Source organism: Chiloscyllium plagiosum, chromosome 45 (genome assembly GCF_004010195.1).
Source record: "Chiloscyllium plagiosum isolate BGI_BamShark_2017 chromosome 45, ASM401019v2, whole genome shotgun sequence".
In the NCBI taxonomy this organism is placed as follows: Eukaryota; Metazoa; Chordata; class Chondrichthyes; order Orectolobiformes; family Hemiscylliidae; genus Chiloscyllium; species Chiloscyllium plagiosum.
The window spans coordinates 2,280,115-2,303,578 of NC_057754.1; the positions used below are offsets into that span (position 1 = coordinate 2,280,115).

General features: G+C 43.8%; 1 protein-coding gene across 3 annotated transcripts in view; it reads left to right on the top strand.

Moving 5' to 3' along the window:
- LOC122543809 (macro domain-containing protein CT2219-like) overlaps nt 1–23,464 on the top strand; it is a 955,696-nt gene that overhangs the window by 780,059 nt on the left and 152,173 nt on the right. The gene's annotated exons all lie outside the window — the stretch shown is intronic.

The following is a 23,464-nucleotide window of genomic DNA, read 5'->3' on the forward strand; positions in this document are numbered from 1 at the left end:
GTCCATTTGTTAAAGATCCCGTTGAAATCTGAGGTAACCTTCTTTGCTGTCCACTGCACCTCCAATTTTGGTGTCATCTGCAAAATTACTGCCTGTACCTTTTATGCTCGCATCCAAATCATTTATATAAATGATGAAAGGTAATGGACTCAGCACCGATTCTTGTGGCACTCCACTGGTCACAGGCCTCTAGTCTGAAAAACAACCCTCCACCACCACCCTCTGTCTTCTACCTTTGAGCCAATTCTGTATCCAAATTACTAGTTCTCCATGTATTCCATGAGATATAACCTTGCTAACCAGTCTCCCATGGGGAACTTTTGTTTAATGCCTTACTGAAGTCCATATGGATCTGTCTACCACTCTGCCCTCATCAATCCTCTTTGTTACTTCTTCAAAAAACTCAATCAAGTTTGTGAGACATGATTTCCCATGCACAAAGCCATGCTGACTATCCCTAATCAGTCCTTGCCTTTCCAAATACATGTACATCCTGTCCCTCAGGATTCTCTCCAACAACTTGTCCACCACCGACGTCAGGCTCACTGGTCTATAGTTCCCTGGCTTGTCCTTACCACCCTTCTTAAACAGTGGCACCACGTTGGCCAACCTCCAGTCTTCCAGCATCTTACCTGTGACTATCGATGATACAAATATCTTTGCAAGGAGCCCAGCAATCACTTCCCTAGCTTCCCATAGAGTTCTAGAATACACCTGATTAGGTCCTGGGGATTTATCCACATTTATGCGTTTCAAGTCATCCAGCACTTCCTCCTCTGTAATATGGACATTTTTCAAGGTGTCACCATTTATTTCCCTCCATTCTATATCTCCCATGTCTTTCTCCATAGTAAACACTCACAAAATACTCATTTAGTATCCCCCTATCTCCTGCTGCTCCACACAAAGGCCGCCTTGCTAATCTTATGAGGGGCCCTATTCTCTCCCTAGTTACCCTTTTGTCCTTAATGGTATGGTGGCTCAGTGGTTAGGACAGCTGCTTCACAGCGCCAGAGACCTGGGTTTAATTCCCGCCTCAGGCAACTGTCTGCGTGGAGTTTGCACATTCTTCCCATATTTCCTCTGGGTGCTCTGGTTTCCTCCCACAGTCCAAAAATGTGCAGGTTAGGTGAATTGACCATGTTAAATTGCCCATAGTGTTAGGTGGGTTAGTCAGTGGTAAACGTAGGGGGGTGGGTTGCTCTTCGGAGGGTCGGTGTGGACTTGTTGGGCCGAAGGGCCTGTTTCCACACTGTAAGGAATCTAATCTAGTGTATTTGTAAAAACGCTTTGGATTCTCCTTAACTCTATTTGTCAAAGCTATCTCATGTCTTCTTTTTGCCCTCCTGATTTCCCTCTTAAGTATACTCCTACTGCCTTTATACTCTTCTAAGGATTCACTCGATCTATCCTGTCTATACCTGACATATGCTTCCTTCTTTTTCTTAACCAAACCCTCAATTTTTTTAGTCATGCAACATTCTCTATAGTTTGTGTTTTGGATGCTGGGACTTTATACTTGACCAGGCACTTGTAGGAATTGTTGTGCTTTAAATGTGGATTGTCAGTCCCAGGCAAGGAATAATTCACCTCATTTTTCACTCAGGTGCAAAACCACTGTGGTTAAGCATAAATTATGTGAGCTACCGTCTAAGGTGCTGTGGTATTCTAGAAATGTGAAAAAAAAAGTATAACGAAAGGGAACACTGATTAGTTCAGCTAAAAATGCCAGCAGTCTGGACCAAGAGAGAGCTGCAGAGAGCCTGTCAGTGTTTAGAAAAAGGAATCCTGACAAAGGTTTACCATTGAAATAGAATCCCTCCAGTGTGGAAACAGGCCCTTTGGTCCAACAAGTCCACACCAACCCTCAAAGAGTAACCCACACAGACCCATTTCCCTACCCTATTGCTTTACATTTGCCTAATCTACACATCCCTGAACATTATGGGCAATTTAGCTTGGCCAATTCACATCTTTGGATTGTGGCAGTAAAGTGGGGGGTTGAGAGTGTGGTGCTGGAAAAGCACAGCAGGTCAGGCAGTATCCGAGGAGCAGGAGAGTCAACGTTTCGGGCGTAAACCCTTCATCAGGAATGCTGCCCAATGAAGGCCTCCTCGGATGCTACCTGACCTGCTGTGCTTTTCCAGCACCACACTCTCAACTCTGATCTCCAGCAGCTAGTATTTTCTCCATTGTGGGAGGAAACTGGAGCACCCGGAGGAAACCCACGCAGACACAGGAAGAACGTGCAAGCTCCACACAGACAGTCACCCGAGGCTGGAATCAAGCCCTGGTCCCTGGTGCTGTGAGGCAGCAGTGCTAACCACTGAGCCCCCTTGCTTCCCTAAAAAAATCATTTAAATACTTAGCCCTCTTTTCTCTTTACAGTTATTGTCTGAACTACAGTGTACTTCCAGCATTTTCTGGTTTTGATGCTATTTAGTTGAGGGACTGTGGCCTTTGGCCCAATGGTCCAAGGCCCTGAAAATGGAATAAAACTCCTGTTCTTACCAACCTCCCTATCCATCAACAGATTGGTTTCCTGAAATCACACTAATGCTGCCTCAGCACCAAGTGCAATATCAGACAGTACCTTCGAGGCTTCTGTTCTATCCTCCTTCCCATTACAGTCACTATTCCCACATTTGCAATTCCACTGACTTCAAAAAGAAGAAAGCGTCCATTTTACAAAATGTCCACATAGTCAATCAGTAGGACACTTGGTTAGCATCTCATTTAACACATTAATATTCGTTCCCGCCGATGCACACTGGCATGTACCATCTATAAGATGCACTGCATCAAGGCTCCTTAGTTAGCACTTTCCAAACACGTGACTTTTACCATCTAGAGGGACAAAGATGCATGGAGCCACCATCACCTTCAAGTTCCCTTCTGCACCACACACCATCTGATTTGGAAATATATCGGCATTCCTTCACTGTTGCTAGGTCACAATCACCACACACCATCTGATTTGGAAATATATCGGCATTCCTTCACTGTTGCTAGGTACAAGATGATTAGGGGGTTAGATAGGGTCGACAGTATGAACCTTTTCCCGCGTATTGAGTCGGGTATTACAAGGGGGCATAGCTTTAAATTAAGGGGGGGTAGATATAGGACTGATGTTAGGGGTAGGTTCTTCACTCAGCGAGTCGTTAGTTCATGGAATGCCCTGCCAGTAACAGTGGTGGACTCTCCCTCTTTATGGGCATTTAAGAGGGCATTGGATAGGTATATGGAGGATAGTGGGTTAGTGTAGTTTAGGTGGGCTTGGATCGGCGCAACATCGAGGGCCCAAGGGCCTGTACTGCGCTGTATTCTTCTATGTTCTATGTAATCCTGAAACTCCCTCCTGAACGGAATTGTGGTTGGTTTGATACCAGGTGGACTCCTGCTGTCAAGAAGGCAGCTCACCACCACCTTCCTCAGGGAAATCAAAATGGGCAATAAATGCCCGTGAATGGATAAAAATGTACCTTTGAAGCACAGTCGGCTTTGGTAATGCTGCAACCAATCTGTACACATCAAGCTCTCAAACAGAAAGGTCATAATAGCCAGAGAGTGTGTTTTAAGGGGCATTGGCTAATCATTGTTGTAGTTTAATGGGGAGAACTCCCCTGTTTCCCTTTGAATCGTGCCATGGAATCATTTATGTGGACTTGAAAGAACAGATAGGGTCTGGATTAATGTCCCATGTGAAAGATGGCATTTTCAAGAGTGCAGCATTCCTTCAGCCTGAGTTCAGTCAACTTGAGTTAAGTGACAAAGTCTCTGAAGCAATCCTGAACTCAAAATCATCTCTCTCAGATATGAATGCATCCCCAACTTGTGCTGCAATTACTTGGGCTAATAATTTTTCATCAGGTTCTTGAGCTGAGTCCACTCTAACTTTAAAGTCAGGTCTCTTGCAACTAACCCAAAGAGAGGAGATTTCTACTCCATCAGTCAAGAGTTGAATTTCAGCCAGCTTTCAAAACTGAAAGGATAGAATTTTAATCAAGAACAAAGCATAATCCCCCGCAGTCTATATTCATTCTCACTTTCTCCGCTGACCCAGACAGCGCTCTCCTTGTTTACTGTGTCACTGCTAATCTTTCCTTCATCTCCAGTATGTTCCACATGCCACAGATTTCTTCAGGAATTCAATCTATTTCATAATCCAAAGGCCATATTTTATTTACCTTCTGCATCAAAACATAATCCTTAATGATGCACATTTAATTGTTAATGTAAACAATTTCAGCAACAGATTTTTAAGTTTAGCTGCAGCTGAGTTGCTGCTCAGTGGAATCAGCCCAGACTGGTCTTGCATATTTGATTGTATTTTCCCTCCTTCATGCATGGCCAGAATTGGAGAGTCTCCCGCACTAAGTGCAAGTGAATAAAACATTTTTACAGCATGTTAGGTAATGTTATGGGTTAAATAAGATTGCAGCTTTGAATTAAACTTCTTAGCAACAGTAATTGGAGTTTCAATTATTGATGAATATAATATTACACTTAAAATACACACGGAAAATAACAGGGAAAGATATCAGGTGGATACCATGTTGACTTTCCTCCTCAATGTAGAAGGGTTTTCATGCTGTAGACCTCTATGACCCTGTGACATCAGTATTGTTTCAAAGCAGAATAAGAGACCTTCTCCCCAGGTTTTTTTTTGGTGGATTTTTAACCTTTGACTGGCATCACTAAAGCAGGTTCAAAGCAGCTGGAAAAGCATGAACTGAGATACAGGTGCCATCAGTTCACTGACCTTCTGTTCAAAATGAGCTCATCAGGGAGGGATGCATTGTTGACAGTGATTCTACTCAACTTTGCTTTGTAGCCCATTATATCGTGTGATTGTCACAGTTGACACAAATTTGTGTTGTTGCTCTGGGTCTCTCATCTGGTATTGTCTCTTGGTGTCCCTGATGGCTTTGCGAATGTTGAGGCTGCAGTGTCAGTGGGCGAATTACCTTAAGAGATCTCATTGCTGAGCAAACTCTTGCCAGTTTAACAGACATGAGAGGAACCCACTGAACAGATATTTGGAATGGGAAACTATGCTGTTTTTTCTATCCAGGACACAGCAGCACCGAGGTCACCTCTCATCCTTCAGTGGGGATGGACTAACACAACTGATCCAGTTCAAGATCAAAGTTGGGTTCTTACTTATCTCTCTGTCTCAGTGTGCAAGCCTACACACAACAGGGAGCAACAGTACTTTACAAAACATGCTGTTTTCTTAAAAACAACATTTTGTGTTTGTACATTGAAACAATTTTTTTTCCTTAAAAGGAGCAAACGTACCCTTGATAAAGTTGGAAAGGTAAGTGAAAGCGTTATGAAGCTAGATGCTATCAAAACTGTGCCTTCTGGCAATGTGGCTATCAGCAGGAATCACAAATGTACAATCAATGTGACAGTCACAGGAGACAGCAAATCACTAATGCAGAAGGCTTCTCTACTGCACAAGGCTTGCTGGTTAGATCAGTAAAGAAAATCTGAATTTTCAGAATCACAGAAGGTAAGGACATCCCAACATGTTTGAGTGTGAATCCTAAACTAGCCAGTTGATTTAGCCTATCCCCATTGAGTTACAAATCGCACGACACCAGGCTATAGTCCATCAGGTTCATTTGGAGGCACTAGCTTTCGAAGGTGTGACAACCACCTGATGAAGAAGCAGCACTTTGAAAGCTAATGCCTCCTCATAAACCTATTGGACAATAACCTGGTGTTGTGTGATTTTTAGCTTTGTCCACCTCAGTACAACACCAGCTCCTCCAAATCCTATCCCCATTGAAGTAGTGAGAACAAAGAACAAAGAAAATTTATAGCCCAGGAACAGGCCATTCGGCCGTCCAAGCCTGAGCCTATCCAAATCTACCGTCCAAACTTGTCGCCCAATTCCTAAGCATCTGTATCCCTCTGCTCCCCACCTACTCATGCATCTGTCCAGATGCATCTTAAATGAATCTACTGTGCCTGCCTCCACTACCTCTGCTGGCAACACATTTCAGGCACCTACCACCCTCCGTGTAAAGTACTTGCCGCATGTATCCCCCTTCTACTTTTCACCTCTCACCTTGAAAGTGTGACCTCTTGTTATTGGATCCCTCACCCTGGGAAAAAGGGAGAGGTAACCTCAGTGCTGTTGTGTCTTCGAAAGAGAAAACCAGCACCGTTTCCCATTCCAAATGTCTGTTCTGTCGGTTCTACTCACATCTGTCAAACTGGCAAGGACAGGAGTTAGCTGAGCAATGAGATCTTTTAAGATAATTAACCCATTGACACTGCAGCCTCAAAATTCTTGGGTTGGAGTTATCGATATAAGTTGACAATTGTATATTTGCAGAGGCCGGGGATAGGATCAGCATTCTGCCGCAGAGCATCTGTGTACACTGCGTTGACATAAATCAACCAGCATATAACTGAATGGTGAAACAGGTGCAAGGGGTTCCTGCTCCCATGTACCTTTGTAAGTGTCTTACCAATTCAATCACAGCCACATCCAAATGGTAAGAGTTGGGACATGCAAATGTTGTTGGACCTAAATTAACTTACTTCCACCCTTGTCATCATGTCCTAACATTTATTTTAGCAATTTGGACTCATTCATCCTGGTGGAAGTATTTCATTGAATAGATACTGCTGGTCTATGATTCCTTGTGGATACATTTGGAACTTGGAACTCTCTGCAGGCAATTGGAAAGACATAAAATGGTGCTGTTACACACAGGAAGCCTTTTTCTGACTATTTGCATCATGCTTGGAAAAATGTTGTCTTGAAAGATTATTACTGAGACACTGTGTGACACCTGCACCACTGGCTTGCCAATGGGAATTCCATTTTATGTAATGTATATGCTGGAGAAAGAGGAGAACAGAAAGGTGGTAAAGAGTAATAGATTAATTAGGCAGCATTAGAGCCATTACCCATCCAACAGAATGTATAGATCCACATTTTGAGTGTTTTAATAGAAGCCCTGTCTCAGAACAGACTATGCTTTAGTCATGGCCTTCTGAAGGAGCTTAACTCCTTGCCACATTGGGATGTATGCTTAAATAGGTATCTCTCTAAGTGTATGCAGGGAAAGTGGCCACTTCTCAACTTGAATCTGGACACACATTGTAGGGAACTGCAGGGATGAGATCAGTTCATTTGTGGTACACTCCACTCTGAGGCAATTCAGTAATGAGTGCCCACTTCTCAGTTTATATCTGTTCCCAGAGAGATAACTGAGAGCACCATCACATTTTTCACAATTGCCCAGTTCACCTGGGTTGTGATGCTATTGGCTACACCCTTCCCAACATAAACTCACAAATTTACATGACCCAAAAACCACTGTTCTTGAAGTGTCCATCTTATTTGGGATGACAGACGTTAATTCTGGTGTCTGTTAATGTAGAACATAGAACATAGAACAATACAGCACAGAATAGGCCCTTCGGCCCACGATGTTGTGCTGAACATTTGTCCTAGCTTAAGCACCCATCCATGTACCTATCCAATTGCCGCTTAAAGGTCACCAAAGATTCTGACTCTACCACTCCCACAGGCAGCGCATTCCATGCCCCCACCACTCTCTGGGTAAAGAACCCACCCCTGACATCTCCCCTATACCTTCCACCCTTCACCTTAAATTTATGTCCCCTTGTAACACTCTGTTGTACCCGGGGAAAAAGTTTCTGACTGTCTACTCTATCTATTCCTCTGATCATCTTATACACCTCTATCAAGTCACCCCTCATCCTTCGCCGTTCCAATGAGAAAAGGCCTAGTACTCTCAACCTAAAATAGGGCAATAGAGGAAGCTATTGAAAGCTCAAAGGATGATGTTAGTGTTTGAGTAGGTTTAGACATGCACTGCCTCACTACTTGTGACATTACACCATTTTACAATAAGTAGGCTCCAGCATCTGATGAAGACATTGTTGCTGCTGAAGGTCCAACCCAAAAGCTGACAGTAACTGCTGCTGGGCAGCTGAGAGATAAACTCATTTGGCACATCTTCATAAACCAGCATTGTTCAGAAATCTCAGTCAATCAGTCAACTCCTCATACCAACCTTTTTGTTACCCACAGCTAACCAGAACATCTTAACCCTGAGCTTCAACATCATTGCATTCCTTGTTCCCTGTTGTCCTGGATGAGAACCAAAGCTCATGAAGCCCTTCCATCAATTATCCCAATAACTTATCACAACTATTTACAAAATGTTCTGGAAAGAAAATACACATCTTGTCAAAGTTTTCTGTTGTTTCTCTGAGATGATTTGCAATCTGGTTGGCACTCCCCTCTCCCGACAGTCCCCCATAATCCATGGGCTCCCATTTAGTGCCTCCACATTGTATTGACTGACCTGCCTGGATCTTTGATAGAATGAGGGAAGGTTTACAGAAGTTTGAGCAGCTGCTGTCTTCTCCAGGCTGCTTGCCGATGAATTGAACTCTTCCTACAGAGGATGTTGTACAACAGAGGTGATGGAAAGAGTGGAAATTAGAAACATCAAATGTGAATGGTTTAAGTTTTCACAAGCCCACTGGAATACAGCTGATGCACTAACTCTCCATCTCCAATTGCCAGATATTTGCGATTGCCTCCTCTACCTAGGTTCTTACATGTCAGGTGTTAGCATCCCCTGGCATTCTCCTGTAGGAGGAACACATAGTGTTAATTGGATGTTGCACTCTCCAGATTTTGCTGCCACAACCTCAAGATTTGTGAAATGGTTGGTGTTAATGTTAAGTGGGAGAGAGCAAAAAGGATTAGAGACTTCAGTATGCTGCCATACTTTACAGGATATGAGCTACACGACACAGAGGCTGCCAAGTGACTTTGCGACTGGGACAAGGAACTTGTGATGACTCCAAAGAGCATTGCATGATGTCTATGCCAGTGAACACCCATTTGCCTAACTGTGATTCACCTACTTGCCTTTTTACTTATCAAAAAGCTTTCTTTGCCAGCCTTGTATGAGGTCAGTCAACCTCTTCTGACATTTTAAATGTATCCTTGGAATTATGCAAATTGTCTCTTCCACATGGTCAGTGCCACTGCAGCTGGTGGTTCCTTTCCTGGCAACCATCTTCTATAACTGCTCTTATTTTCTAACCTGTGATAGAAGCATTTCCACAGAAGCCACAGGAAGGGTAGGTGTTCGCGTTTTTCTATTTGACACTCTCTCTCTCCAAAGCTTGTTTTTTCTTTCCAACCCTTATCCAAATGCAATCCTTTAAAGAGAAGATTGACAGCCTCAGTCCATTGTATTTCTCCTCCCAGACTGAGCGCAAATGAACATATGAGAAAGGAATAACAATAGGCCACTCCGCCCTTGGGTTGGATAATTATTTGCAGAGGAAACAATTTGGCAGGCTGTAAGGAAAAGATGTGGGTGTGAGACAAGGTGAGCTGTTCATGTGTGGAGTTTGCATAGACATGATGGGCCAAACTGGCCTCAATCTGTGCTGTAACTAGACCACAATTCTCTGTAGCTGTTCTACATCACTTGACTACCACAGAAAACTCCTCATTGTCTGAACCACAGAGAGAGAAAAGAAAGAAAGAAACAATTATGAGCCAAGTATTCTGCAACCAAGCCTTGTTATCTTACTCCCTTTTCCCTGGCAGTCCAAAGCTGTCTCCCCCAGCATTTCTTCTTCATCATCTACCCACTATCTTTAGAAGTCACCTAAGTGTTCGACTTTTTTATCGTACCTCAGCCCTGTTCTTCCCCTTTCCTGCTCGCTACTCCCTCGTTGTTCATTATTGTGTAAAACAGTCTAACGTCTAAGGAACATGATCAAATTAGCCATCCTTAGATGCTTTTACAGGCTGCTGAGAATAGGAGCAGGTTTTCTCTTATTTGGTCTCATTCATCGGAAGGCTGAAGAATCTAACAAGGGCAGAGAAAAAGTAAAAATGGATGAACAGTTACCATTCTGATGTATGGACACATTAATTGGGCATTGAAGTTTTCCATTTCTCGATTTCAGCTCATCATAGCACATTTATGAAATTTCCAGTAGCACTGCAGAGATTTTATCTGAGCAGCCCGTCAGTCAGTTCTTGTCATGGTTCGTTGTATGCCTCTTCATTGCACAGTCATATCGTCTGAATTTTGATCATCTGTGCAGTTAGCCAGGACACCATGCTGTCAGATAATGAGCATTCCTGCAGGGCCAAGCCATAGCCGTTCAATCACCATGTTGTAAATTAAAAGAGACTTTCAGGAATAAGTAGCAACCATGCGAAAAAAAACTCATGGCATTTAATGACATAATCTAATGATAAATTTAAAGGAGGAATGAGAGGATCGCATCTGTTAAGTTCAGAGAGTAGAATTCTAAAAATGTAAAAACCTTTGTGCATAGCTTGTACACATCAAAATAACTCTCTCAGGAATCTTACAGTCACAGTAACTTGGCTTTATGTGCATAATGGTCCTATGGGATGCAGAAAATTACCTTCTAACTGCCTCAAAGATGCATCCTTTTTGGTTTGATTTATGCGTTCTTCCACTCATTTTGTCTCATCTGCCCACCTTCAGCTGCTTCTCCTGGCTGAGGAAGGAGCAGTGCTAGTGTGGGAGCTGCGAACTTGCTTGTTTCATCCTTGAAGCACTGCCGGTTTTGAGATTGTAAGGCTGGCCGAAATAGAGAACAAAGGCAGCACAAGGCCTGCACAGTTCAAAGTCCTCAGAAACACTGTTGTGAGAGAGAATTTCCCTGCCTCCTATGCCTTGTCAGAATTCAACAATTGCATAAAAATTCTCCATTTGTCAACTAGAAATTGATTGATTAGTTCAGTAACTCCCATCCACCTTTTATAATTTAATTGAGATCAGATCTGTTTGTAATGTTGAAAGACTGGGAGGACAATTTGCATTTTTCAAGTGCTCAGGATGTCCCAAAGCATTTCACAATCAATCAGATACTTTGAAAATATAATTGTTATTGAAATATAGGAAAAATTGGTGGAAGATTTCCCCAGAAAAACATTTCATCCATTCTCTGCAGAATCGATCAAAGAACTGTTAGTTTGTGGGGAATCAGAAATGCAATCTTATCACCGTGCAACCTGTGAGACAAACTATCAGGATTTCTTAAACACGTGACCTTAAGGGCCCCTCTTACTGATTCATTAGGTAAGATCTCAGCCAAGTATGGAATTGGGTCCTTCAGGTCATTGAACATCCAAGTGCAATCACTGACTTTGCTGACTCAACTGATCACAGCAAGCAGGGAAGGAGATAGTAGAATCATAGAAGCATAAAGAGAGGCCATTTAATCCACCTTTTCTGTACTAGCTCTTTAAAAGGGTGTCACATTTTTGCTATTCTCCTGCACTTTTCCAAAACCTCATTAAACAGTCTCATTCCCAGACTCTTCCCTTCAATCCCTCTCTTCTGATTCTAGATACTTTCCTAGTACCAACCACCTTCAAAGCTCACCTCTGGCAAATTGACTCTTCTGAGTTGAAACAATATTGACCAGCTCTTCCCACCTTGCTCCTTGCTAAGCCTCAATTAGCTTAATCCCAGAATTTTAGGACTTTACAGAGCATACATTAAGATCATTTGATCCATTGTGTCTGTACTGGCTCTCTCCAGCCTATTCCCCTGTCCTTTTGTTCAGTATTGCTTAAAATATTACCTAAAGAGTACCACAAATCTTGCTTTTATCACTCATTTTAGTGGCATATTCTTAAATCCATTGGGGAAAAAGTCCTTCCCTTGGCTCTTTTGCTTTCTACTTAATGTCTGAATGACCAATGGCTGTAGTTTCCAAAAGTAAGATCATTTCTAATCTTGAATATTTGAATCAGATATCTTCTTAACTTTGCTAATTCTTTTTTAAAAAGCTCTGAACTTTGGGTAACCCCCTCTGCCTTCTCCTTCTCCCATTATTCCAATGACAGCTATTGGATGGTGTTCGTCTCCACAATTACACCCTCCAAATTTAAATCATCGAGCAGCATCAGGGATAAATTAGTCAAGGAATGCCAGTGGCCTTGGACGTTTAACTCCAGGAACTTTAACTCTAACACTTTTCAACCATTGCTGTGGCATCAAGTTGCTGCCTTGCTGATGAGATGCGAACCTCTGTGAGTGTCAGGGTTAAAATTGGTCAAAAGCCTCTTAAGAAGACACAAGAGCTCAATGCCTTGAAAGAACCAAACAAATACAAGGAAAAACATCATAATGAAAATGTAGTTCTGATCTTTTTTCTGTTCATGCACAGGATAAGGGCACCACTGGCTAGGTCAGCATTTATTGCCCATCCCCGATTGCCCAGAGGGCAGCTAATGGTCACTGCGTAAGGACAGCAATTTCCTTCCCTAAAAGGCACTTGTGACCCAGGGGATTTTACCAGCAATGGACAATGGTTTCACGGTCAGCATTAGACCCTGGAGTTCCAGGTTTTCATTAAATGTAAATTCCACTATCTGCAATGGCGGGATTCAAGCCCAGGTCATCAGAACAATTTTCTGCTAGGCATCCTGCAATACAGCAGCAATGACACTTCAGTAGCATTTCTTTGTAAAGCATTTTAGAATTCTAAGTTGTGAAAGACGGTATATAATTCTGATGCACTCTTCTTTCTGTTTCAATGAATGGTCCTAATTCCTAAATTATGGAGCCCAATTTTAACCCTCCCATTCACAGAGTTAAAAATCAAGGTCACAGAGTCAGAAAGTCTGACTCTTATCAATGACAGAGCCAAAGAAAGTTTATTTGAATAAATTATTAAAACATAAGAATCTTTAGAAGAGGAGGTCACTAGGTCTAACAAATCTGTTTGGGTGACCTGGCATGTGGGTGGAATATTGGCCTGGACATTACATTCTTACAGCTAGTTCCATCAGATATTTATGATGTGGAGATGCTGGTGTTGGACTGAGGTGGACAAAGTCAGAAATCACACAATATCAGGTTATAGTCTCTGACAGGTTTATTTGAAATCACAAGCATTCGGAGCACTGCTCCTTCATCACTATAACTTGGTGTCGTGAGACTTCTGACTTTATCAGATATTTAACATCCCTCAGAGAGGCAGACAAGACCTAGATTTATATTTCATCCAAAGACAGTGTTAAGATCTCTGGAGGTAGAGCAGTCTCTCAGTTGTTGATTAGAGTGTTAACCTAGATATGTATTCAAATCTGATGCAGAGCTCAAACTCTCAACCTTCTGTCCCTGAAGCTAAAACTGCTACCGGGCTGAGCAAGTCTAATATCTAAGGAATTGCAGAATAAAGCAATGTTCTGCTCCATGTAAGATGTTACATGGAGCAGAACATTGATAAAACTTGAAATCGCCATGCATATCAGACAGTGCTTTCACTATTTTATAACAGGTAACTGTTGTAGGTGTGGGTTGTGGATAAAGTGGTGCCAAGTGTACAATAATCGCAGAATGGACTACAGGAAAACCCAAAGGTTGAAAAGTCAAACTTACAGGAAACCTAGCTGTGCACAAAATGGCTGTTGGGTTTAACCATCTAACAGCAATGTTGCACAACTGTGTTAAAGGCTTTGGGGCATTTGAGAGTGGGGCAATAAGTTTTCTACAGATGTAAGACTCACCTTATGTAAATGAGATGCCAAGCTCATGATTGTAGACATCTAATGTAAAGGAGCAAACTGGCTTCATGGGGAAGGTGACTAATTAACGACATCAGTCATACTTTTCGAAAGCACAATAAACCTTATTAAATCATCATCTTTGCCTTTGGGCTCTTTGCTTCATGTTCTTCTGATTATCACAACAGGATCTTCAGATGGTGGGAATATTAGACTGATGAGCTTTGATGTACTGAAAAGCTTTTCTCATCGCCAGACTTTGTATGTTCCCTGTTCATTTTTCAAAAAAGCTCTGTAAATTATAAGCCAGCTGACCACTCTGAACCAAATGAGTGTTGGGTTTCCTGTTGCCTGGAGATTTCACAATGATCTGACAAGCCAGTACAAAACCCACTTCCTCTCTTTGCTGGGATTTTAAACATTCCTTTACTCAGAATATTTTATCAAATGTAAACGGTGCTTATTTATTGCTATGAGCGTTGCCTTTTTATAAAAACTCAAACCATCTGTCTATATCACTTTTAGAGCTGTTCCTCACGGCAGGTTGTGATTTTTTTTGCTGATAATTTACTGACAAGTATTGTTCTCTGTTCTTTCTTTAAAGAAGACTTAGCTTCAAGATATAGGGATACTATCAATCAGTCCATATGCTTTACTTCTGGGACTTGGATTTGAATCTAGCCTCGAAGGTAACAATTCATAAATCTTTCTTTCATTCTCCCTCTCTCTCTTTCACTCTCATTTTTCAACTTTCTCTCATCTCTCACCTCTCGCCTCTGTCCATCCCTACCCCTTCCCCTCCTCTTTTGCTCTCTTAGTTCTCTCCATTTCTCCCTCTGTCAACTCTCCTGATCCCTCTCCATCTCCTATTCTCTCCTACTGTCTTTTCACTCTTCTCTCCCCCTGCTTTTTCTATCCCATCCTTTCCTGAGGCACGCCTTCATCTCTCTTCCCCTCCTGTCTGGACCCATCTCTCTTTCCCTTCCAAGAAGGCATTTGGTATGCTTTCCTTTATTGGTCAGAGCATTGAGTACAGGAGTTGGGAGGTCATGTTGTGGCTGTACAGGACATTGGTTAGGCCACTTTTGGAGTATTGCATGCAATTCTGGTCTCCTTCCTATCGGAAGGATATTGTGAAACTTGAAAGGGTTCAGAAAAGATTTACAAGGGTGTTGCTAGGTTTGGAGGGTTTGAGCTATAGGGAGAGGCTGAATAGGCTGGGACTGTTTTCCCTGGAGCATCAGAGGCTGAGGGGTGACCTTATAGAGGTTTATAAAATCATGAGGAGCATGGATAAGGTAAATAGACAAGGTATTTCCCCTGGGGTGGGGAAGTCCAGAACTAGAGGGCATAGGTTTAGGGTGAGAGGGAAAAATAAAAGAGACCTAAGGTGCAACCTTTTCACACAGAGGGTGGTACGAGTATGGAATGAGCTGCCAAAGGAAGTGGTGGAGGCTGGTACAATGACAACATTTAAAAGGCATCTGGATGGGTATCTGAATAGTTTAGAGGGATATGGGCCATGTGCTGACAAATGTCTGGTCAGCATGGATGGGTTGGACCGAAGGGTCTGTTTCAGTGCTGTACATCTCTATGACTCTATGTGCTCCTCTCCTATACGTCCCTCTCCTCTTCTCTTTTCTACCTCACCCTCTTCCTCTTCTCCTCCTCATAGGTATACTTCTATGAAATGATAAGTGTTAACCACGTTGCTGTAGGTACAGAGCATGTTATCCATTGTTGGGACAGAATAGCATTAAACTGTCTTGTTCAGAAAGGTCAAAGAGAGTGGCTGATGCAGCAAATGGAAAATGTCACATTGCTTCAGCAGAGAGTGTTGTTCACATAGTGAAGGTTAAAGCATCGTGAGGGGAAGCATAGAGAGTGCTTTACCAGTTTGTGGACATTTAAGTGAGTATAACAGTCCACCCAGAAATGTCCGGTCAGAGATATTCTGAGTAATTTGAGAATTGCAAGGCTCATCAAAGCCTTCAACAGTAGTCACTGAGGAAGCGTCCTTTTGTATGTAAGGTTATTTCCTTGGGAAGAATTAGATGCCCATTGCAGTATATTGAGGGAGATTGGGGCTGAGCCACATTTCCAGCTTTTACCCCAATTTTGAGCTTCACTTTGTGCTGGGTCGCATTCAGGGTTAGTTAGATAGGCAACAGTTTTTGTGGTAAGAAATGATTAGCCCAATGCCTCGTTCCCTGCATCAGTGCTTGCATTTAACTGTCGGAAAGGGAGGAATGGTGTTTCGGCCACTGTCTTTTTGATTTAGTGGAGCAGAGTGCTTGGCTACTTTGTGGCTTATCTAATCAGATATATGTAGGAGATAGCATTAAGGCCACTTTCTATTAAAATGTAAATGATTCATCAATGAAGACAAGAGTGCAAAGCAAGCCATCGATCGGCTTCCATTAAAAATAATGTACTTTATAAATGGCACACTGTACATAAAGCTGTCAATGGCATCAATAGCAGCCAGCTGTTTAGTTGTGCTTGATTAATACAAACTACTTACAACACACCCTTCAGCCGCTTCCCCCTTCAAATCAATTGGAGTAAGAGCAAGGTAGCAAAGCTGTTTACAACACACTTAATGACCCTTCATCGAGAAAATTGCAACTCAGAGAGAGAGAGGTCAGCCCCACCTGTGTCTCCAGCAGCATTTCTCAATGATATGTGCAGTGATTTGAAACAACGCCTTCATTTTTTTATCTTGTACAACTGGCGTATATTATCAGGAAGATACACATGGGGCATATGGAGACAGACAATCTAACCAGCAAGTGATAACCTTGTTATCCAGGGATAATGAAGGTCTGAATCTCAGAGGAGCATTTATTTATTTTGTTTGTTTTTTTCAAGCTTCCAATACAAGGTCAATGTAATAACCAACTCGAACATATCCTTTCCCAGGAGTGAGGGACTGTTTGTCTTTCTGATGAGATATTGAAACCAGGGATGGATGAAATCCTGCATCCCTCCTCAAGTAAGCGCAGGGGATTTCTCTCCAATTTCCTGGGGCTAACAAGTGCATGTGTGTGATGTCAATATACACAGCTTACATATCTCCTAAGTGCCGTCAGTTGTTGTTGTTGTCATGTGTGCAGGAGTCTGCTAAGTTCACATCACTGTGGATACGCTTCGAAAAGTACTTCAAAGATTATCAGTGGTGGGGTAGATCAGAATATGAAGCTGTGGCCATTGTCACATCAGCCATGCTCTTATTGGATGGTGGAACAGGCTGGAGGGGTCGAATGGCTTGCTGTTGCTCATAATTTGTGTATTCATATGCATGTACTTCTCTGGCTGTAATGTGCAAATACTGAGGTCATGAAGGGCTGCACTGAGACTGCCTATCCAGCTCTAGTGTTCTGAGCAGATGCCTTAGTTGTCTACCCACAGTCTAACTGTTTCAATAATGAGCATCCACTGCACCTTTCAAAACAGTCCATTGTCAGCATTGGCTCTGTTGAACTGATTGCTTACAACTCCCTTGGAGTGATGACAACAAAGATGAGACAATTCGGTAAAACTCTGATGATAGAAGCTTTTCCCTGTCCTTATCTTTATTTTTAATTTGATGTGTGACATTTATCTGCTTTATTTTCACCTTTCAAGAGAAAATGGACCATGATTCACCTCCCATACCTACGCCGGCACAGTTTATTTGTAAAGTGTTGGAAACACCTATTTTCTTTCTGAACTAAAAGCTTATTGAATGTCACAACAGTGTGCCGCTGAGTGGTGTCATCACACACAGTGCACACTACGGCAGAGGAATGAGGCTTGTACAATCTTGTTCAGCTCTCAGGAAGCATGTTACAGCCAGTGAGGCCAGTGTAGTCACTGTTAGACTGTAGGAAAGCCAATTTGTGCACAATGAGGTCCGACAACAGGAATATGATGATAACCTAATTAGTAAACTGCTTTAATGATGTTGGTTGAGTGCTGATGGGAACTTCCTTTCTCTTCTTTGGAACAGTGCGACGGGATGCTCTACATCCACCTCACGAGGGAGTTATGGCTTCAGTTAACATCTCATCTGACAGTGGAGCACTCCCTCATTACTGACCCTGTAGTGGTCCATCAGTACTGACCTTCTGTTGTGTGCCACTTGCAGGGTACTAATGCTTCAGCAGTCTGGCACTTGCTCAGCATTGACCTTCTAACAGCACTCCCTCAGCACTAACACTCCAACAGTGCAGCATTCCTTCAGCATTGACCCTCTCACAGTGCGGCACATCCTCAGCACTGACCCTCTGACAGTGCAGCGCTCCCTCAGCACTAACCCTCCAACAGCGCAGCATTCCTTCAGCACTGACCCTCTGACAGTGTGGCGCTCCCTCAGCACTAACCCTCCAACAGTGCAGCATTCCTTCAGCACTGACCCTCTGACGGTGCAGCATTCCCTCAGCACTGACCCTCAAACAGTGCAGCATTCCTTCAGCACTGACCCTCTGACAGTGCAGCACTCCCTCAGCACTGACCCTCCGACAGTGTGGCGCTCCGTCAGCACTAACCCTCCAACAGTGCAGCATTCCTTCAGCACTGACCCTCTGACAGTGCGGCACTCCCTCAGCACTGACCCTCTGACAGTGCGGCACTCCCTCAGCACTGACCCTCTGACAGTGTGGCGCTCCCTCAGCACTAACCCTCCAACAGTGCAGCATTCCTTCAGCACTAACCCTCCAACAGTGCAGCATTCCTTCAGCACTGACCCTCTGACAGTGCGACACTCCCTCAGCACTGACCCTCTGACAGTGTGGCGTTCCCTCAGCACTAACCCTCCAACAGTGCAGCATTCCTTCAGCACTGACCCTCTGACAGTGCAACACTCCCTCAGCACTGACCCTCAAACAGTGCAGCATTCCCGCAGCACTCCCTCAGCACCGACACTCTGAAAGTGCCCACTCCCACAGCACTGACTGTTATCAGTCACTCCCTCAGTACTGACTTTCCTACAGTACAGCATTTCTACAGCACTGATCCTTACACAGTGTGGAGCTCCTCAGCAATGACCCTCTGACTGTACAGCCCTCCCTCAGCACTGACCCTCCAACATTGCAGCATTCCCACAGCACTGACCGTCCGACAGTGCAGCACTCCTTCGGCACTGACCCTCCAATAGTGTGGCACTCCCTCAGTACTGAGCTTCTGACAGTGCCTGCTCCTTCAGCACTGATCGTCCAACAGTGTGTCATTCCCATAGCACTGACTGTCCGACAATGCAGCACTCCCTCAGTACTGACCCACTGATAGTCTGGCACACCTAGACACACTTGCAGGGTACTAACGCTCCAGCATTCTGGAGACCCTCTGACAGTTCATTGCCACATGAGTACTTGAGGTCTAACAGTGCAGCACTCCCATACCAATAATGATGTCCAAGATTGTATTGCTCTGGAGGGTAAACTTCTGTTCTGGATTATAAATGCTACATATTGGGCCACTGCAACAGAGAATTGTACATTATTGACCATATCCAAAACTGGACACAGCTTTGGAAAATAACTGTATTAAAATTGCACCTACAGATTGTTTCAGCTGGTTTGCCCTCATCAGTCCACTGGTGCACAGGATATATTGTTCATTTTCAATTCTCCCCGAGCATGCTCTGAACTTCATTCTAAGGCCGTGTTCTGTTTCAGAGCTAGGAAAATTCTTATCAATCCAGTTTGATATTTTAGAGCAAGCTTCACATTCAGAAATCCAAGTATAAACAGCTACCTATCTAACTGGCTTCACATGTAACAGCACAAGCCCATTCTTGTGTGACTGTTGAGAATAGTCATACTGTCATAAACAAAGGTTTGTCCCACCTATTCATGTAGCCCTTTGTTTTATCAGGATATGGCAGTGTTCTACAGACCAAAGATTGTCTTCATTCTGTGTCTGGTACTCAGATTAACATCAGCAGAGATACAGTCAGTAACACTGGGCACAGGGGAGAGAGGGGTTACTGAGTGACAGTGTGAGGGAGCTGGATTAACATCAGTAGAGGTACAGTCAGTAACTCAGGGCGCTGGAGGGGGACGGGGTTACTGAGTGACTGTGAGGGAGCTGGATTAACATCAGTAGCGATACAGTCAGTAACACAGGGCGCTGGAGGGGGACAGGGGTTACAGAGGGACAGTGTGAGGGAGCTGGATTAACATCAGTAGAGATGCAGTCAGTAACACAGGGCGCTGGAGGGGGACGGGGTTACTGAGTGACTGTGAGGGAGCTGGATTAACATCAGTACAGATAGTCAGTAACACAAGGTGCTGGGGGGATAGGGGTTACTGAGTGACAGTGTGAGGAAATTGGATTAACATCAGCAGAGGTACAGTCTGTAAAGACACTGGGGGAGAGGGGTTACTGAGTGACAGTGTGAGGGAGCTGGATTAACATCAGCACAGATACAGTCAGTAACACAGGGTGCTGGGGGAGAGGAGTTACTGAGTGACAGCATGAGGGAGCTGGATTAACATCAGCAGAGATACGTCAGTAACACTGGGCACTGGGAGTGGAGAGGGGTTACTGAGTGACAGCGTGAGGGAGCTGGATTAACATCAGCACAGACACAGTCAGTAACACAGGGTGCTGAGGGGAGGGTGCGTTACTGAGTGACAGCGTGAGAGAGCTGGATTAACATCAGTAGCGATGCAGTCAGCAACACAGGGAGCTGGGGCAGAGAGGTTACTGAATTACAGTGTGAGGGAGCTGGATTAACATCAGCAGAGATACAGTCATTAACACAGTGCTTTTGGGGGGGCGGGGGAGAGGGGTTGCTGAGTGACAGTGTGAGGGAGTTGGATTAACATCAGCACAGATACAGTCAGTAACACAGGGAGCTGGGGAAGAGGGGATACTGAGTGACAGTTTGAGGGAGCTGGATTAACATCAGCACAGATACAGTCAGTAACACAGTGTGCTGGGGTGGGGAAGAGGGGTTACTGAGTGACAGTGTGTGGATACTGAATAAACATCAGTAGAGATACAGTCATTAATATGGGAGGGGAGGGGGTTACTGAGTGACAGTGTGAGGGGGCTGGATTTACATCAGTACGGATACAGTCAGTAACACAGGGGAGGGGAGAGGGGTTACCAAGTGACAGTGTGAGGGAGCTGGATCAACATCAGTAGAGATACAGTCAGTAAACAGGACACTGGCCAGAGAGGGGTTACTGAGTGACAGTGTGAGAGAGCTGGATTAACATCAATAGAGATACAGTCAGTAACACAGGGTGCTGGAGAGGGACAGGGGCTACTGAGTGACAGTGTGAGGGAGCTGGATTAATATAAGCAGAGGTACAGTCAGTAACACAGGGCACTGGGAGGGTAGAAGGGTTACTGTGTGATAGTGTGAGGGAGTTGAATTAACATCAGTACAGATACAATGATTCTTCCTAAAAACAACTGATACAGTTGTGACTCAATATGTCAGCACATTAATGCAGACTATATTCTGGCAAAAATGGAACTCTTGTGAATGAGCATTTGGTTTGGGACGTACTGGCTGAGGGAAGAATGTTTGCCAGGATGCAGAGAAATGTTTCCTTCAACAATCTCTCCATCAGCAAATGTTGCTTCAGTTGACCTCTCGGTTGAAAAGCATGGCCTCTGACAATGCAGCCCTCCCTCGTAAACTGCATTCTAGTATCAGCCGAATTCACCAAGAGACACACGAGTGAAGGACACAGGGTCATCAAGCAGCCAAACTCTGTTACCCCAGGGGAATTATAGCAAAGAGAAAATGCCCTTTTGAGTACAGTGGTTGTTCTGTCAGTAATGATACAGAAATACAAGAAGGATTTGCATTCTCCAGCATCATTTGAGACCTTAGAAAATTCCAAGTGCCTACCAGCTGATTAACTACTTTTATGAAGTGTTGTCACAGATCTATGGTAGGAAATGCAGCACCCAATTTGCACACAGCAAGCTCCCACAAACACCAAATTGACACTGACTTGATCATTTGTTTTCAGTGATGTCGACTGAGGTATAAATATTGGTCCCAGGATGCTGGCAAGAAGCCCTCCCCCAACTCCCTAATTTCTTCCAGTAGTGACTGCACCAACTGCACCCCCATCTGACCAAAAGGGTAGATGGGGTCTCAGTTTAGTGTCTCATCTGAAAGACAGACACCTCCAACAATCCAGTGCTCCCTCCGTGCTGCTGCTCTGCCAGTGTAGCACTCCCTCAGTCCTGTTTTTCTGACACTGCAATCCTCTTTCAGCGTTGCCTCTTTGACAGTGTGGAGCTCCCTCAGTCCTGTCCCTGAGACACTGCAATGCTCCCTCAGAACTGCATTCCTGATGCTGCAATGTACCCTTAGTACTGACCCTCTGACAGTGCAGAACTCGCTCAGTACTGTCCCTCTGGTATTGCCCAAGGTACCAGACTGGACCGTGTGCTCAAATCCTTAGACTGATGCATCATCCATCAGCCATCTGCCTGGGAGGAGAGAATCTTACCCCTACTCTTAGGCTGACATTTCACATCTTGTAGACAACACTGAGGTAGATGAGTAATGGAACTGTTCTTCAGATAGTGATGGCTTGGAATATTAGGACAGAAAACCCTGAGAATTATCTTGTTCCTCCTGGAATACTGCATCTGGATCTTCAAGACCTTCTACTAAGGCCAGATGTCTGATCCACAGGACACCTCTCAATAGTCAAACACCTCCTACTGTGTAGCTTGAACTTCCATTCTTCTGCTCAACTCATTTTTAAAAAGAACATTTCCATTCTCATAACAGACTCGGCTTTAACAAAGCTGTGCGCTGTATATCATGACTGTCACTCTCCTGCAAAAAAAAATCCTTCGCCCGACTGCAGTCCAGCAGGTTAGTGAGGGAGTACCTATTAAACTATTCATTAATCTGCTGACTGATGATGCTGGAGGCGATTAGCATTTTGAAGGACTCATAATAATCTGAAACGCCTATTAATTTTAAGCGGTTTTATGCTGTTGGCACTGAGTAAGGAGAAATAAATGTTAAAGATTTAAATGGGCTGCTAAATTTTATGAGATGGCAAAAAATAAATAAATTCCTTTTTGTTAACTCCCTGTGACATACAGCCTTGCTCATGCAATAGAAATGACCAGATGCAGAGGGGATCTGAAGTCCTTAAGACCATGTTGGGTGGGACAGGCTATTAGGCTGAATGGCCTATTGCTTACTTTGTTCTTAGTGGATTCTGCAGGTTAGGTGAAACTTTCAACTCTCAAGTGCCCACTGGCTGAGCAAGTAAAGGCATTGTCTGGTGTGTGACTGAGCCAACTTATACTACCAAGTCGAAAGTTCAACCTGCTGCCTGTGCTCAATTGGGTAACATTTGTCTGAGGGGGTTGGAGTGGCATACCTTGGTCTGAGCAGCCTGAGGCTTCTGGAGAAGATAAAATGAACCATTGTACCCACTTGTGTTAACTAGATACCTGGATATATAGTCGTTAAGTGAAGAAAAGGTTAAACATGCGAGTGATACTGCCCATAATGACATAACCTATTGTTCGGGTCAAACATGGAAATTGGTCTTAAAGAGGTCTGCCAACATCTACAGAACAAAACCATAGGAAGAGTAGGAGTCAGCCATTCCTGTTCCAACACTCAACAAGGTTTGTCTCTTGGCTACATCCATCCACTTGCCTTGGCTCCAGTTTCTTTCATCCACCAAAGGTCTGTTAATATGAGAATTAAAATTAATTGAACTCCAGCATCTGTTGCTTCCTGTGGGCATAAGTACCAAATTCTGGCCCCTGTTTGTGTGAGGAGATATCTCTGAAGTCACTTCTCAATGGCCTAGCTTTGATTTTCAGGATTTGGCCCCTTGATTTGAATTTCCCAACCAGCAGTAAACATTTCTGTCAGAGCACAATTCCTTTTAG